Here is a 19,711-nt window from a genome sequence, read left to right on the forward strand (position 1 = left end):
CATTTGTTCTCCTAATCTACCCAAAATATGGATTGTTCTCCATATAAAAGGCCAAAATCTCCTAACATAGTTTTTATCTGGGAAAATCTCCCAACATAATTTTATCTAGATCCACACCAATTATACCTTTCATTAGAATATAATCTGGATTCAGTTAGATATACATTAAATTTATATTTAAATTTCAGTTATTTGTTGTAACATGGATGTAAAGTAGAATATCAGGGTAATGTCTTTTTCATTTCTCTACTGATATGGGCATTGGTTTAAAAGAACAATAACCTGCTGGGCACTGGAAAGAAGGCTCCATGGAGAGAATATATTCTTGGCACCTCTGTAAAATTCCAGGCATTTCTATTCATGTCTGCAACACTGTGGGTGGGAACAGGTAGATATCCCAATAGTGTACTGGCTATTCAAACTCGTCAAAATGGTGGGTGTAATACACTCTGAGAGACCAAACGGTGAGGACATTCTACTCATATCTGAACATATGTGTATGTTCATGGTGTGACCTCACAATTGGGAACAGACACTCCACTCATATGAAGCCAGGAAACCCTCCTGCATACCACACATGAAACCTTGAGTTCAGCAGTTCCATAACCTATGTGTCTCTAAGTATGAAATGGGAAGATTTATATTCTCATTGTCTTGTTAATCCTGTTTTCTCTTAAATTCCAGAAATTAAACCAATGTATTCTCAGATTCAGGATGGTAGAACACAACATTTTGTCTTTCTGGAATAGCATCCAACTATCATCAGAAAGACTTTTCAACTTACCCTCAGGACAATAAGTATCCATTTAGAGGGTTTTAACAGGATAACAAATGTATTTAGTTTTCTATTTGAGAAATAGACTGTCTAGAATGTACAACAATGTACAGGTAAAAAATGAACTTACCTTGGAGCCTGGCAACAGTGAACTGAAAATAATTGTCAGTGGTGTTCTCTGTATATGGAATATGTCAAGGGAATAGATCTTAGAGTGACAGAGACAGAGTGGATATGGACAGAGACAGAGACATAGAGAAATAGAATGGGGTGATGAGATGATGGATGGTCTTGATTTTAAAACGTAAATGAAGAAAATATCTAATGTAATATTGAAAGAAAGAAAAAAAGAATCATTTTTACAATATTTCTTTTCTTCAGAACCCCATGCCTCATACACCAAATTCATACAGTTTCCGTTTGTGAAGCACGCTTGATACATCTAAAAAGAAAATGTGACAAAGAGTTGCAACAGAGAGTTTTGGAAGGGCCTAGACTGAAAGCCTAGCAGTTAATCACTTGCTCCCTACAAAACTAACATAAATGCCCTGTGGATGTAGAAATCATCTATTAGAGGATCACAGAATGCAGGGGAAGGATGCCCAGAGAAACCTGTCTAGAAAGATGACCCATACCAAGAAGCTTTTCCTCTAATTGAGAGACCTTGCCTCAGTGAAAAGATAGACAACACATTAGGGTCATTTCCTGAATCCACTTTGGGCTTCAACAAGTGTCTGCATGCACATGTAGAGGAAAAACCTTCATATATACTGTTCTTTCTCTTATAATTGCCAACACGCATGGTATCTCTTAAACACACACACACACACACACACACACACACACACACACACACACACACATAAACACATGCAGAAAAGAAAAAAGTTCTGGAATAGGGAAGACTAGACAGAATGGCTAAAATAAGAAATAACAAAAGCCAATGCCACTGTTGCAGATTCTTGAAGCCACAACCAAAGCTTAGGTACTGCTTTTAATGGATGGCCTGCTGCAGACTGGCCTCAATCAGCCCTCCTCAATCTCTGGGAGAAATCGTTGTCCTGGTATAGGTGGGCAGGAAGCTGACATTTAAGTGTCAATCAGATACAAACACAGAGGGGGTGCTGTATCTGAATGTAATTTCTCAAAGAAATCATCAGATTATTAATATAGAAACAAATAGGGAAGTTGGTTTTCAAATCAGCCAGGTAAATGAGGTTACTGAATTCTTAAAGACTCATGTCCAAAATAGAGCAATAAAAACATAATGACTGGCAGGGACTGAGCAATAAAATAACTGAAATGAATTCTTCTCTAAAGTCAGCTATATTCTTTGAAGCTAGGTTTGAACACTTTATGATCACACCATGCAAATGGATTTCACACTCAAGCCATGGTTCTAATTAGGGAGTTTCTTTCTAGCTAATCTTCTCATGAATAATTCAAAACTGTTGTTCCCCCTCAAACCACAGCACAAGTTATTTCCTAAACCATTGTAAATTCCTGTATATGAGAGGGATTGTATGGGGGAATCTTTCTACTAACAACTAATGTAGCCTGCCATGCATAAGTATAACAAATATTCTAAACATACTTTCCTAAAGTTGTCCTGAGATTTCTAACTCTATGTAGTATATAGCAATGGCTGTCACAATCTCTCTTATAATACTAGAGGTAACTCTGGTTGTTACAGGTAACATTCTTACTGAATTCCAAGCCCAGGATCCGCTCAAGGACTACCTAGAATATTGGTGAAGGACAGGGAACAAAGTTGGATATTGCTTAGATATTTGCCAAGTCATTACTTGGAGGCACTTATAATAAAACAACATTGAAAGAAGTCACAAAGATTCAATCACTTACTAATGTAAGGACAAGTTTGATGCATTTTTTCCAGGATGGTTCCTGAAGACTTAGTGTCCATGAACTTTTTGACTAGGGACTGTGTCTAAATATTTAGAACTGTCACGGGAGTCACTACTGGGGTTTGTGTTCCAATGGCTGGTGTGCGTTTGTGTGTGTGTGTGTGTGGGTGTGTGAGTGCATGTGTGTTTGTGTGAGTGTTGTGTGTGCTTATGTGTGTGTGTGTGTTTGTGTGTGTTTATGTATGTGTGAGTGTGGGTGAATATGACAACAAGCTAATGTTCATCTCTTAGTGATACTGTGAGCACTCTGCTGCCTATCTTAAATCATCACAGCTGTCAGTGTCTAAAGCTAACTGAATTCCAGAAAGCAATTTAGTAGATTTGATTAATGTCTCCTTACATCACATAGATATTTTCTACAGTGCATATAAGCACATATATTTTAGAATATACTGAAACTTAAAAATGTAAATTAAAAAAAAAACAAAAGCCTCTACCAACTTCAAATTAAAAAAAACACATTTATTTTAGAATTCTCTAGGATACTCGCAATTTCCTGTATTCCCTACTCATGATGTCCATATGTTAGCATCTTACAAATTTGTATGACAATAATGAGGAGAAAATAAAATTTGTAAGGAAAAAAAAAGACAGTTTTGTCTTAGACTACTTATTAACAAATGCCTGGGCCACAAACTGTGGCTTATTCCCAGAATAACGTATTTAACACATTCAAAATATTTTATGTTTTGTACATTTTTAGTTACCCCTTTATCTATTTACTTAGCATCTTCCTAAATATCTCCCTTAGCATATGTGCCAGCATCGGTCCCTGAATCTGTTTATTCTCCTAATATTTCATAGAATACTCTCTTTTTGAAAAGTCTCACCTCATATTTTCTTCCTCAGCTCATTTGTCATACACATTATTTAATTGACAGATGATGTTTATAAGAGAGTCTCAAAATTTGGGGCACTAATAACAACTAAATATCTCATTTAAAATATATAAAGTAGGTTTTGTGTATGCCACATGGCTGCAGTACCTGGAATGGCCAGAAGAAGAAGTCAGATCTCCCAGACTTAGAGACAGATGAGAGGGTGCAAAGAGTTCTGAGCCATCTCTCCAGCCCCTCAATAACAAAGTTTTGTCACAGAAAAGATAAAAACGGACATTGCCATTTCTAAATTCTTTCACACTGTAGATATCAGTCCACACTCCTTTTAGTAGTCAAGAGACCTGGAGTATATTATCGTTTTCTTACTCCCACTTTTGAGGGTACTTACACCTGAATTTTCCCTAGTATAAGATTGTGAAGGAATGAATGGCAGATTTTCCAGGCTATTTGCTAACGGTATACCTGTTTTGGTCTACAGAGCTTCCATACACTATCCTGCATGCCCTTAATCTCTGACAACCCCCTTACCTTGTGGATTCTTACCTTTGGACACTGATTTACACTTTTTTTTTGTGCAGCCATCAGTGTTTTGGCACTAACGGATTTTGTTCAGTAGGTGCTATTTAACACATAAAGATCCACTGAATTTTAAAATATTCATTGTTATAATCTAATTTTATACAGATAGTATTAAGATCTCGTATGGAATTCAAATGTTTCAACAAAAATGAATTGAATTTTGGACGTTGTGTAAACTTTTAAACAATCCTCTGGTTTTAAAATTTGGTGTGTATGTGTGTGTGTGTGTGTGTGTGTGTGTGTGTGTGTGTGTGTGTTTGTGTGTTACTCACCGTGGCTAAGTTTCCATCAACAAAATTTTCACAGACAAATCCAAGAATAGATTGGGGAGACTGAGAAACTTTCACCCCCAACAAAGGAGTTATTGGAAATTAATGGCTTCAGGTGAGAGGGCCAGTTTTCTTCATGGATTTGGCTAGTGAAAGGTTGCCCGTGTTCCAGTATATATTTGTCCCTACCCACACATATGTAGTCAGGACTAAATGGACTCAGCTATCTATATAAAAATGCACATGGACTTAAGGATAAGAGTGATACAGGAGAAGTGGGGAACATTTCAAGGAGAAGAAGATAGTGATGGATTTGCTCAAACTCATTTACATGTATGTAGAAAGTTCTTCACAAACAAATTTAAAACAAAGTAAATAAGTAAGTAATTAAATAAATAGACAAATAAATTTGGATGGACATACATATCAGATAGGATATGTGTGTGTGTGTGTGTGTGTGTGTGTGCACATGTGTGTGCATATAAGCATGTAGATATGTAGCACCTGTGACTAGAGGAATGCAATCATGCAGTATCTTTCTTTATGTCTCTCTGCCACTTTCCTATGATGCAGTGTGTTGATTAGAATATCTTTTGCCCATGGGATGTGGCACTATTACAAGGTGTTGGCTTGTTTTAGGAAGTGCATCATTGTGTAGGCTTGCTTTTATGTAGTGCACAATCTCTACCCAGTGACAAAAATCGATCCTCTTCTTTGCTACCTATGGCCACAAGATTCCACCTGGTTGCCTTCAGACTAAGATATAGACCAATCAGTTCCTTCCCCAGCACCTCCTCTACCTGGATGCTGCCATGCTTCCTACCAAGATCAAAATGTACTGACCCTCTGAAACTGTAAGACAACCTCAATTAAATTTTCCCTATAAGAGTTTCTTTCCTGAGTCATGATGTCTCTTCACATCAATGAAACCCTGTAGAACATACGCAGTATGTTAGCCTGATTTTAATGCTTACAAGATGATTGCAACCAGCATGCAAAGACAAAGTAAAGATGACAAATGAGTTTCTGTATTTTTTGAACTTCTGAATTTTTGAATGAATATGGGGATTGGGAAAATTAAAAAGTTATGGGAAGGAGAAAGAGAGGATGCAAAGACCTATTGGGCACCTGTCACTTGCTTTTGCAATCAATATTTTTATTTTAAAACAACACCAACAACTAAAACAACCAACAACAGGGCATCCATACAACAGATTCACAGAGAAGACACCAAAGGGCAATACATTCTTGTAAATCATTTTCCAGCTAATGTCTGGTGTATTGAGCCTAAGGATTTTACTGTCAAACCCTGATGATTAATCACTAGATTGTATCCCCTAACACAATGATGAATGACACTGTGGTCAACAGGACAGTTAAGTAAATAGATTGTTTTTCACACTGTCAGTTTGAATTGTTACTATATATCCCTGTTTTTTTTGCATTTTATCTCCATAAGTGTGTTCTTTTCAGCCCCATTTGCTACATAGAAAACGGAATCTTTTACATTGTATTTCATTTAGTGTGCACAATGGAACCTAAAGACTAATTTAGTCCATTTCAAAGTAGAGCTCTCTGTTCTCTTTTCAAAATTGAAATTAAACTGTTTTCAAAATGTTTTGCACTTGCCTGGCTTAGTTTAATTAAGATTGTGGGGTGGGAGGGATTTCTCCCACATTCTCAGTTGTCTCAAACTGGAAAAACTCTCTAGAAAGGTTGTGGAACCTTTGTGACTGTGCCCTAGCAGAAGGAGGTCACTGGCGCAAGAAGGAGGGAACTGGCTAGTTCTGACCTAAATCTTGGCTTCTAAATCCAACCAAATGTGAGAAGGGCCCATTCAGGCTCTTAATGCCACAGATGAACTTGTTGTTTCCTACTATGCTGTCCTTATCATGCCAGTCTTTCCCTGGTGAGTTTTTGCCATATACATCTCTTCCTGTACATTCATTGTGTCAGGAGTTTTGACAACTTAACTTAAAAATAATTATTGTAAGTGTACATCTGTCTCTCCACCTCTTCCCCTACCCATACCCCTCTCCCCTCCTTCCTTCCTTCCTTCCCTCCTTCCCTTCCTCTCTCTCTCTCTCTCTCTCTCTCTCTCTCTATCTCTCTCTCTCTCTCTCTCTCTCTCTCTCTCTCTCTCTGTGTGTGTGTGTGTGTGTGTGTGTGTGGGTGGGTGTTGTGTCAAATAGATTGCTGTCAATTTTGCCTACATGTATTTTTTAATGTGTGTGTGTGGAATGATTTTTCACGTTTAAAATTATTCTCACATTTCATAAATTTCAGTGCAATCTTTACTTTTATGGAGATAAGCTTCCAAATGGCTTTTTTTCTGGAACTCAAGAAATTGGAATGCTCCATAGTTTTATGACCTGAGTGAGAATTGTCAATAGGTTCCCAGTGATGCTGTGGGGCCATACTTAAGATCTGTGTAGCAGCTAGAGGAGCCTCTGTGTTCTTTGAGCCCTGCATTTAGAGAATAACTACGAATTGTTTGTACAGTTGGCTCTAGCATAGAGACTCTTTTTTTAAATTGTTTTCTCTTTGTCACTAGATGCCATGCTTTGGAAAGTCCTTCCACATGGAAACTACTGACCATATTGAATGGTGGAGAAAGGAGATTCACAGTAAATTATAAATGAAGAAAACAAAAGTTACAGCCCTATAACTGATACTCCCACAGCTTAAGCTGTGTGGAAGCATGGAGAATGTTGGAGGACTTGCAAAATTTATTTTGGATCTCATTCCTCCTCATTGCTCACATAATTTAGTACTTAATATCCTCGTGATTTCATAGATATATTTTTCTAAATACTTCTTAATTAAGTTGTGTGAATGTGTGTAACTCTGTGAATGTCTCTTTGCATGTCTCTCTTTATATGTATATTTTTCTCTGTCTCTGTGCCTACTTGTGTGTCTCTGTGTGAATGTTTATGTGCATGTCTCACTCTGTATGTCTAAGTTTCTCTGTCTTTCTGTCTCTGTCTGTCTATCTATGCCTCTCATCTTTTCTCATTTCTTCTCCTTGTTTACCTTCTTCTTCTATTGTTTCTCCTTCTTTGCCTTATCCTTCTCCTCCTTATTCTTTTCTCCTTCTGCTTCTCCTTTTCCTTCGCCTTCTCCTCCTACTCCTGTTTCTTCTTCTTCTTCTTCATCTTCTTCTTCTTCTTCTTCTTGTTCTTCTTCTTGTTCTTCTTCTTCTTCTTCTTCTTCTTCCTCTTCTTCTTCTTCTTCTTCTTCTTCTTCTTCTTCTTCTTCTTCTTCTTCTTCTTCTTCTTCCTTATTCTTCTTCCTTATTCTTCTTCCTTATTCTTCTTCCTTCTTTGTTCTTGTTCTTGTTCTTCTTGTTCTTCTTGATATTGTCTTTGGTCTCCTTCTCCTCCTCATTCTTCTTCTTCTTCTTCTTCTTCTTCTTCTTCTTCTTCTTCTTCTTCTTCTTCTTCTTCTTCTTCTTCTTCTTCTTCTTCTATGCCTTTGACTTCTCCTTCTCTTCCTCCTTCTCTTATTCTCCTTCTCTCCTTCTCTCCTCCTTATTTAACCTTCTCCTTTTCTACTTCTCCAAGTCCTCCTCCTTCTTTTTGCTCTTCCTCTTCTTTTGTTCTTCTTCCTTCTCCTTCTCCTTGTCGTTCTGCTCCACCCATTCCTCTTCCTTTCCTTCTTCTCTCTTCCTCTCCATATTCTTCTCCTTCACTTTCTTTTTCTTCTTCTACATTTTTCTCTATCTCACCCTCCCTGACTCCCTCCTACACTTACCCTACCCTCCCTGATGCATTCACAGACTCTCCTCCAGTACTACTGGTCATTTGAATTTTGTCTTGCCAAGCTATGAAAACAAGGATGGTCTCCTGAGGCATCCCCTGTTACTGGTCTTTTCCATATGTCTTTTCAATTGTCCTTTCACTGTTTTACAGATTTCTTCTAAGATCATTTTACCCCACCCCACCTCCATGCCTTGATTTCTTATGGTGGGAGTGTCCAGAGTTTCAAACTCACATCCTCTTTCCTGGTATTCTGCCTGAGAAACCACAAAATCTAGGGGCTAGAGTTAAATTTGATCATTGAGCTTGGGGCATTGTGCTATGTACAAAATGCCTGGTCTCCAGTCATGCTGAAGTCCTTAAACCTGATGAAGCCTAATGGGTCGTAATTTTCACCTACATGGGAAGGAAGGCATTTACTCAGTGTTTCTGAAACCCTGGCTCCTGGTAAAGTTACCAAACCCACAAGCACTCCCGCCCAGCAGTGGCTAATGGCTAGCAGTCACATACAAAATGACCAAGGTTCTGAACTTCGGGTTAGATAACTTCTAGTTACCTAGCAACAGCAAGATAACAAGCCCAATATATGAGAGGCTACTTAGCCCTACATCAGTCTCTCTCTCTCTCTCTCTCTCTCTCTCTCTCTCTCTCTCTCTCTCTAACTTTTACAATCCTTACTCTGTAAACTTTTACCTCTTTCTCTAAGTGTTCACCTTTCTTACTCTCTAACTTGCTTTCTGTCCTTCCTTCTATGTCTTTCCCCATCTCTCCTTTTGGCCATGGCAAGTCTAACAATCTTTTTACCCTTTGTTTTTCTCACTGCTGTCTAAAATAAAGCTCTAAAACATTAGACTGTCTATGTTTTTTTAAGGCCCTATATGGGATGCCAGAGACTAAGAATCTGGTACCATTGTCTTCCCCTAGTTCACCCCCATCCGTGTAGTGTCAGTGGATTTACACAACCAGATGCACAACCAGGGATGCATGGTAATTATCCTTCACTCCTCCCATGTCAGCCTTCACAGAGCACAGAACCTTCTGCTGGCTATATTCTCTCTCACTTCATCAACTTCCCCTAAACCCACAGTTTCACACTGGACACTTAACATTACTACGAATTATTAAAATGTAACTGCATTTAAATTTAAAAATCATCTCCTCATTTGTGTTGGTAACAATCCAATGCTTAACAGATATTTGTCAGTAGTGCTTACCTGTTGACATTGATACCATGAACTTCTTATTACTTCTGGTGCTTTGTGATTTTTTTTTTCCAAGCAAGATGAGGACTTGAACAATTTATGAAGTCATGTCTTTGGACTCACAGCACTTACATGATGTAGTTCTAGTTTCCCAGAGACTTCCAGTATCTGTGATGAGCCATAAACTTGGGACATCTGCAGCATGACCCAGAGTTTCATTGTGCTGAGCAGAGAGATCCCAAGATTTGATTGCTTTCTCTGTCCAAAGTATATATATGCGATTAAATTACAATTGCATAGTGGTTTTTATTACTCTGTGTTATTATCATTTCAAATCCTCTTATTTCTTGGCTGAGTTGCTAAATGATACCTTGTTCTGTGAACCAGCTGCCACTTTTGTTCTAAAGCGATTGGATGAATCTTTTCAGCTTTCCTAGTTCCATTTACTGAGAAAGGTAGCTTCCCTCTGAGGTTATGGTCTCAGAAGTTGTTGGATGTTTCAAACCCTTCCCTGGAATGTCTGGGACTCTGCAGAAAAGGAACGAAGACTTTTGAAACAAAAGCGAGAAACTACTTGGTGACTTCTTGTCTTGTGAAAATTCTGAGATCCATTCTTGCAACTGGAAATATTCAAACACATTAAAATTATTCTACAATGAGAAAATCAACTGCATTATAATTCTGATACTTACTGACACATGAGTTATAAGGATGTTCTTTATTAAAAAAATCAATTAGTTCTTACACTCTTTATTTCGTTCTAGAACACATTTTCCCCCTTTTAACAGCTAAAAAAATCTATTTTAATTCAATTTCATTTTTAAAAATCCATATTATTTTAAAAACTTTAGTGGTAATTGTAATAAGTATCTATAAAGTGTTGCAGATGGATCATGCCCCCTCTTTCTGAGGCTAATGGAAGGTTATTAAAAAAAAATCTTTCTAATGAACATCTATTCTTGTTGTTGTTTTTGTTGTTGTTGTTATTGATGTTGTTAGAGGTTATTACTTGACTTCAGGAATGTTAAATGCTAATGAGGGTCTTATTGTTCTCCAGATGTCTCCTTTCACCCCCCCAATATATATATATATATATATATATTTGTAAAAATGTGGTGAGTCCCTGAATGCACAATATCAAATGTTTCTGATTCAACTTGTGCACAATGCAATCTAGATTCTGTCTTTTTACATTGGTTTTCCTTTGCAGGAAAATGAAATACCAAAGCCTATCTGAAATTAAGGATTTTTCAAAAGTCTCATTTCCTTGGGAATTCTAAATAAAAGTTTATATTCATTATGGAGAATGTATTATGAGCTTGTCAAGGGCATTTTAATATGAATTTCTTTCCTGTTATGTTTATTTTTCCTTGGTGATTTGAAGTCGAAGCTACTCAAATGAAAAAAAAAAAGAGGTATCTAAAACTACTTCTCATTATCTCACTTTCTTTAAATTGAGATTTCTGATGTTGAGGAGGAATGAAGTGAGTGTGCAGATTTTGTCCACATAATTCCTAAAAGAAAGAGCAATAGTCATGTTCCACAAACACCTGTATTCGACACCCCAATTAAATTGCATGGGTACTGGCTGAATCTAAAGTCCCTGTAAATGAATGTGTTTGTGTGTGTGTGTGTGTGTGTGTGTGTGTGTGTGTGTGTGTGTGTGTGTGTGTGTGTGAATATTTCCATGTGTGTGTGTCTGTGACTCAGTATATCTAGGTGAATATGTACATGTGTGTGTTAGGATTTTATTGCTGTAAACAGACACACTTATCAATGCATGTTTTATTAGAAAACCATTTAATTGGGGCTGGCTTACAGGTTCAGAATTTCAGTCCATTATCATCAAGTTAAGAATATGTCAGGATCCAGGCAGGCATGGTTCATTTGGAGCTGAGAGTTCTACATCTTCATCTGATAGCTGCTTGGAAATGAATAGCTTCCTGGCAGTAGGCAGAGGGCATTAAAGTCTGTTCCCACTCAACATCAAATGTGTTTTTGAGTGTTTATGTGAGTATTAGTATGGGTTCTATTGACATGAAGTGTCACCAGGATCATAGTAAATTTTGAACACTTTGTAACTTCTTTTCAGATGTTTACTCCATTATTTTCATGGCTGGAAACATGGTTGCCTTCAGACAGACACAGTGTTGGAGAAGGAGATGAGTTTTAGGTCTTGATATACAGGAAGCAGATGGAGACTGTGTCAAACTGGAGATTGCTTAAGGACAGCAGACATCCAAGCCTACCACCAAATTGTTACATTTCTTCCAACAAGATCACACCAACTCAACAAAGACACATCTCCATCAGTGTCCCAACTACTCCACCAATGTCACACCTCATGAAACTATTCCACACCTCCTGAGAGTGCCACACCTATTGGCACTATTTATATGGGCCCATTAACATTATTCTTAAAACTGTTCAATGGACCTTTCATTAAAGGTAACTTTAATGAAAGAAATAAAGAATGTTTCAAAAAATAAACAGGAGTATGTATGTCTTGGTTACTGTTCTCTTGCTGTGAGAGACATCATGACCAAACCAACTTATAAGAGGAAACATTTAATTGTGGTCTTAGAGTTCCAGAGGGCAAGTCCAGGATATCATGGTAGACACCATGGCAACACAGAGGCAAAACATGTAGAGCAGTAGTTGAGAGCCAACAACTTATGATGGAGATGGCAGAGAGTAATGAAAGAGGGAGAGAGAGAGAGAGAGAGAGAGAGAGAGAGAGAGAGAGAGAGAGAGAGAGAGAGAGAGAGAGAGAGCCTGATGGGTTTTTGATATTTCAAGGCTCTGTGACAAGTCTCCTTTAATAATAAAACAAATTCTAATTCATTCTAAACAGCCCATCACCTGGAAAACTAACACATTTGAACGTGTGATCATCTGTGGCACACAGTTATTCAAAAGAATAAAGGAATGAAAAAGAAAATGAAATCAACTAATAAGTGGCCATGACACTTGGTAGTATAGTTTATATCATTACTTTTCATTTCTCACAGTTTAGGGTTATTTGCATAACATATTTCTGATCAGCCATCATTCTCAAATAATCCAAAGGCATCCTAACCCCACCCCACACCCACACACACATTTCTACTTGATTAACCATATTGGCATTACTTATTTTCATGGAAACATATCCCTTATTCCTGATTTAGTTCAAATCGTGAGAAATGTTGATGTATAATTAATTCCTATTCATAATGGGATAAAACAGAAGTCAACAGGATTGAATCCATTGTTCCTTGGAGCAGAAGATTTCCCATCGATTTAGTAAAATATTATAAATATGATTTTAAAAGAAGGCAACACCCTGAAAAAGTCTTATTTTCATATTTTCATTATTTACAGACCATTCTGTGGTATAAATAGGAATCTAGAGGAAGAAAGGTGTTTAAAGTCACTGACACACACACTTAACTGAGGTTTCCTTAGCACAGGAAGAAGATATATCAATCCTCTATATCTGGAGAGTTTCTCCAGGACCCTAATGATATAAAAGTCTTCAGGTCTCTAGGTTAAAACAACATTGCTTTTGCCTATAATTTATGCAAAGTAACCTCTTTTATACAGTAATCATATTGATGTGTGTATGCATACAGAAATATACAGGTAAGTGCAGAGGATAGGGAACGGTATACTGTTTTCTGCTACTTCACTCCCTAATTTTCCCCTTGTGACAGGGTTTCTTGCTGAGCTAGGAGTGAGGCTGACATTCAGGAAGCCACAGTCATCCTTCTGTCTCTGCCACTCCAATTCCTAAGCACTGGTGTTGTAGGTGAATGTTTGACCAAACACTTGGCTTTACCCCTGGGACATCTCCCCAGATTCTTCTTTATTTTAAATAACCTCTGGATTACTTTTGCCCTCAATGTATTGAAACTGCTGTATAAGAATTTGTTATTTAGAAGATGGACATATAAGTGGTCTGTGTGTGTTCAGTACAGACATGGTATATTAAGAACTACTTTCCTTAATTCCTTGAGAATTTCATACACTATATTTTGATGGAATTTACTTTCCAATTCTTTTAGTAACTCCTCCCAGAACAAAACCTGGCCCATTCCCACCTAACTCCTCCTGCCAACTTCATATCTTGTCTTCTCCCCTTTGTTACAACCCATTCAAATCATTTGTGCTTCCCATAAACTCTTGGACATCTGGCTTCCAGTAGAGAATGAACAATCTATCACCTTCAAAGTCAATACCTTTGATGAAAACTGACTATTCATCCTTCATCAACTGTCTATACCTTATCAGATAGTGATAAGTGATAGTGAGCCTTCCCGTTCAGTGATGGAAGACAGAATGGCCTGATTTTGTGCAGAAAGACACAGTTTTTCTCTTACCTCTGTGCCTTACAAGATTTTCATTCTCTTCCTTGAGGATTTCTAAGATTCAGCTCCTCTACTTCTTGCCTCTTTCTGTGAGTATTTGTGAATATGCATGTGTGTCTATATTACAGATGTCTGAGTTTACATACAACTCAACTCAGAGTGGGATTTTGCAATTAACTGCTGGCACTATCTCACACTAGACTATATTCCTTAATGCAGACTTGGTGTGGGTAAGTACCAGAAAGGAACTGGAGATTGCTAGATATCTTCAGAGTTAGTTGTAGTATAGGTGAAGTTTAGACTTCTGACCTTACATTCTGGCTAGAACCTATGGGTTTAAGATGCATGGATAGGTGATCAATATCCTGAACTTGCATTGCATTTTTGTTCTTTTTGAACAAAACGGAGATATCCTTGAAGAGATAGATGGATCCTATCACTTTGTTTCAAATAAAGAATTCTGTGGTTAAATTGTTTTGAAATGTCAGTCATGGGTCTTTGATGAAGGCTTTGGTCCACAGTACAATGTTCATAGGTAGTACAATATGCTCTCTGAAAAGTGATTGGAACCTGAGGGCTTTAATCAATGAGTTAATCAATCAATGAATGTGCATGGAATGGGTAAAAAACTTGTAAATGAACGTGGTCATTTGGACATGTCTTCAAAGCTGTTTATTGTCTTTGTCCCTTCTTGTGTTAATGCTGACTAGCTGCCAATAAGTTGAACAATTTTGCTGCTTCATGCCCCTTTCATATTCATGTGATCATGGATCCTTCTTTCATTTGTGATAGTAACATGTCAGGTTCAGAGGAAACATGGCTTAATTCTTTAATTTTTTTTTTTCTAGAAACGGCATGCTAAGTGTAGAACCAATGTTACCTAGTTGTTGTAGTTGGAATATTCAGCCACGGTATCTGTTGTCTTTGAGACTCAAGAACTTTGCTGCTATCCACACCACTGGTCTTTTTTCTGAATTCACTATTGTATTTTAGTAGATTTCAATATCATATGAAGTACCAGAAAAATGAGTGAAAAATGACAGTGGTGAGATGTGTTTAGAATCATTAAATTACACACTTAAAAATAAATAAATCAATGGATTTATATAGTACATAAATAAAACTCCAATAAAACTTCTGAAAAGGCTTAACTAAATGTGATGCTTCTCATGTGAGTTGTTATTTGTCATAGCACCTGTGATTTAGCTGTTAATAGTAGTGGGTTTTATTACTTATGAATCAGACACCAATACATCCATGAAGGGGTAACACTCCATTCCCTCAGGAGAAATAAATCAATTAAAAGTCATTGGATTAATTGATGAGAATTTTTTCTGGTTAAAGCTGACTTGGCAGGAAGTTGGACAGATTGGAGTGTCTCCCAGAAAGTGTTACACACATTAGAATGTAGGTGTTGTGAGGCTATAAGACATATTCACTACTTGTCACCTATTATTGAGTATTCTTGCTGTTGGAGGTACTTACCCTTCACTTCTGCCATGGAGGGAAGTGGGTCTATACCTAGTCAGAAGGAGGAGATTGGGATGAATAATGTTTGTGTGGGTTATGGAGCAGGATAAACCTTAATGTGCTGGGCTTTTTTTTTATCTCCAACTTGACAATCTAGCGTCACCTTAGGAGAGAGAACAATTGAAGAATTGTCTCTATTCACTTGGTTTTTGGGTAAGTCTATGGGACATTTTCTTCCTTGATGGTCGATGTGTGAGGGTAGGCAACTGTGGGTAAGCTCATCAGTAGTCATTTATAAAAGGGAGGCTTTTACTCTGTATTTAAATAAAATATTTGATCAAGCCACATGATTTTTGGTGGTTTGAATAAGAACATCCCCTATAGATTCATATATATGGATATTTAGTCACCAGGGATTGGCAGTGTGTTTAAGGTTTAGAAGGAATGAGAGAAGATGTGGCTTCATTGGAGGAAGTGGTAGTGTCAATAAGGGTGGTCTTTGAGTTTTCAAGAAACCAATGTAATGGCAGAATATCTGTCTCTGTCTAAGGATCAATAGTTCTTTTGCTCCAGTGCTGCGGTCACTAACTTGATGTTGGACTAAACTTCTGTAAGTGTATTCAAGCCCCCAGTTAATGCTTTGTTTCATAATAGTTGTTTTATCCATGATGTCTCTTCACAGCAATAGAACAATGACTAAGATAGGGTCAAGCAATAAGCACTCTTTCCTGGTAATGCTTCAAGTTCCTGTTTTGCCTTCCTTGGTAATAGTCTGTAACATGTAAGCTAATAACCCTTATATTCCCAAGTTATGTTTGATGTTAGTATTCATCAGTGTGAGAAAGATGCAAACTAGAACAATTGCATGTCATTATATACATGAGAATATCTTACCTTTAAATTAATATAAAACACCTACACATTATTTGTCCTTATAGGATAAGTGACAGTGGTACTATTAGATATTTTGTTTCTCTAAGAAATTGTCTTACTTAAAATTTCTATTGTTGTAAGGACATACCATGTCCAAAGAGCTATTTCCATAGCAAAAGTTTTATTCAGCTTATATTCCACATTGCTGTTCATCATCAAAGTAGTTGGGAAAGAAACTGAAACAACACAGGTTCCTGGATCCAGAAGCTCATGCATAGGCCATGGAGTGGTGATGCTTATTGACATGCTCCTTAAGTCTTGCTTCCATGAGGAGCACAAGACTACCACCACAAGGGTGTCACCACCCACAATGAACTGGGTCCTCTCCCACCAATTAAGAAAATTCCTTACAGCTTGATCTTAAAGAGGCATTTTCTCAACTGAGGCTCCTCCTCTTTCAAGACTCTAGATCTTGTCAAGTTTCTATGAAACCAGTATGGCACTCTGAATGTAGTTGGACTACGAGGAGGTGTGGCCTTATAGGAGTAGGTGTAGCCTCTTTGGAAGAAGCATATAACTGTGAGGCTTTAAAGCTCTGCTCAGTGTGGAAGACACCATCCCTGCATGCAGAAGACTCTAAGCTTCCTCTCCACCACCACATATTCCCAGCCACTTGCATGTTTACTTCCTTGATGATAGTGGACTGAACCTTTGAAACTGCAATGAAATGTTGAAAAGCCCTAATGAAATGTTTCTAATGAGTTGCCTTAGTCATAGTGATTTTTCACAGCATTGGAACCCTAATTAAGACATCCAGCTAGCACAAAAACTCTCTTAAATACCAAAATTAATCAACAATAGAGAGTATTTTCAAGTCATTTGGCATTTAAACTTATTCTAGAGAAAAAACACAAATGATTGAGTCCATGACAAGCCTGACTAAAAACAAAAACAAAAAACAATACAAAAACAAACAAAAAACAAACAAACAAACAAAACAAAAACAAACAAAAAAACCTACAACAACAATAAAACCAACCAAACAAACAAACAAAAGAAACCCTCAGAGTGCATATGGGACCCATTAAGACCCCCATGAAGCACAGGGGCTACTCAGGAGTAGTGACCAACATATTGGGCAACCTCATAGAGTTTGAAACTCATGAGAACTGGCATAGAAAAGAGATCAGCACATATGCATTGAGTACACCTTCACTGTTTTATGAGAAGGAGGTCACACATAAATTTGAGACAGGAATTTCCAGGGAATAGACAGGCTGAAATGGTACATAGGTATGTTGGGAGTCAGATGTTTGGAGGAGAGCCAGGGGAACAGGCCAGTGGTGAGCTTTTTGATGGTCATCTGGGGCACTCAACAGAGACCTCCAAAAGATCACAGGATTCATCCCAGGCAAAGATTGCACAGGGAAAGAACTCAGGATCCACGCCCCACCATATATTATCTCACAGTTTATTCATTTTCTCTTTTAAATTACTCTTTGATCTGATCAGCTGGCTATTTGTTAAGAAACCAAAGAACCTAATGTGGATATGCCCAATTTTAACTATTTGCACAAAATTTCTATTCTTCCTGGGTCTCCTGCTTCACATTTTGAGAACTTCATCTTAGAATTCATTTGTCCCTCAGTGTCCTCTAGTCCTTTGTGTGTCCTTTATTGTTTTTAAAGGTCACCATCAATTTAATCTTTCTTAACTTCTACCTGGTCTCTTTTCTGCATGTTAATATTGGATTTCTTAAAAAGATATCTTAATGGGAATAGATGACCATGTTGTCAAGAGCACTACTGTACCGCAAACAAACTGGATTTGTTTTCTTGAATTCATATCCAATGGTTAACAATCAGCTTTAATGCCAGCTCCATGGGATCTGACAACTCATGTCTCTGTGGTCACCTATACTCTCAAGCTCATGCCCTACTCCCACCCATATAAATAAAGATAATAAATCTTAAAATGAGAGACAAGTTTCATTTGGTTTCATTATTCAAATGAAACCTTATTTTGTCTGATTTCTGAATCTCTTTGGATCAGTTTTCTGGGTTGCACTTTGTGTAACAAGGCCACATTCCTTTTATCTATCACTCTTTCCCCAACTTGTTGTTTCTCCCTCAGACTTCATACCAGAGATTCTATCTATGTCCTGTCTTTCTCTGATTCTTCCTAAAAATCCATTTTTTGCTGCCATCCCTGCTCCTCTAAGTCATATCTCCAATTCCTTGCTCACTATGCAGACCACAGAATCTAAGTCCTGTCCATTTTAGCCTGTGTGATATTAGATGTATGCACTGTTCACAGCCTGCGTTGCAACTTTCATCTTCCTTTGATGTTCTTTCTACCATAGTCCATCTCTTCCAACAAAGTGTTCACTAAAAGCATGTCATGTCACACGTATTAATTTTTAGAACAAAACAAATTTTATTGACAAAGATACTGAGGTTGTCAAAGACCCATAGGTACCCAACACAGGAAAACAAACATTTTTTTTCAATCCTATAAGTTTACATTTCTGTACTTTGTGATTTTTTTCAATTTAAGTGATATTTGACACCAGAGTATAGACATAGATATGGAGGTCACCGAGAAATTTGATAAAGTACACAGTAGGATTGGCTAGAACTTTGTAAACAACCTTTTCGAACTTTTTGGATCCATCATCTCTGGTGTACTGCACCCAGGAACCTATTAAGAAGTCATTGTCATCACCTGATCTCGCCTCAGCCAGAGGGGTCTCTGGAATGATGTGGAGGTTACCTTCCTTGTAGTCATCCAGGAGCTGATAGACGTAGAGGACCGGATCCTTCTTGTAGGAAATGTAAAAATAGTCCTGTAAGAATTGCACCTGGGCTAGCACCATCCCACTCCAGTTGTCCTCAGAGCCATCTTTCCCCTCAAATTTGTGTTGTACCTCTCTGCCAACCAGTGCGCCTGCGAGGTGGACATCCCTCACCTGAGGAAAAACTACTTTGTGAGGCAAGACCTTAAGATTTAAAATCCTCTCATCGCTGTGAAGCTCCTGTCCGTAGACACTGTCAATTCCGTCATACTTCACCAAATAAAGAGAAGGGTTTGTTGGCAGTTGACCTAGAATGATGGCCTTCCAATGGGTGACAGGCTCATTACCTTCCTTCCACCCGTGAGAAATTCTGCAGCCAACAATATTCCCCAGGGCCTGGGAAGAAGGCTTCCTCCTACTCTTCTTCTTGAGTGATGTCATGCTCAGACTCTTCAGATGTATTGTCTTCTACCTGGCTGTAGACCTGTTGTGGTAGTTCACACTGTCTTGTGGCTTCCATTCCCTTCAAATATCATACTTGCTCATTGCCTGGGACTGAAGATCTTGCCCGTTTAAACCAGACACAATGCTGTTGCCTCTGTCATATATATGAATTCCTGATGGGCAATGGTTATGGGTTGGGAGTGAATGCTGGACCAAGACTCTTCTCTAAGAGAACTTCTGAGCAGGTGAAGAAGATTATGCTAAACAGTTTTGAGCTCCTAAAATTAATTTTATAAAAATAAGAAGTTAATAAGTCAGCCATGGTGGTACACGCATTTAATCCCAGAACTCAGAAGGCAAGGACAGGCAGATTTCTAAATTAGAGACCAGCCTGGTCTACAAAGTGAGTTCCAGGGCAGTCAGTGCTATAGAGA

Source organism: Mus musculus, chromosome Y, assembly GCF_000001635.26.
Source record: "Mus musculus strain C57BL/6J chromosome Y, GRCm38.p6 C57BL/6J".
Lineage (NCBI taxonomy): Eukaryota > Metazoa > Chordata > Mammalia > Rodentia > Muridae > Mus > Mus musculus.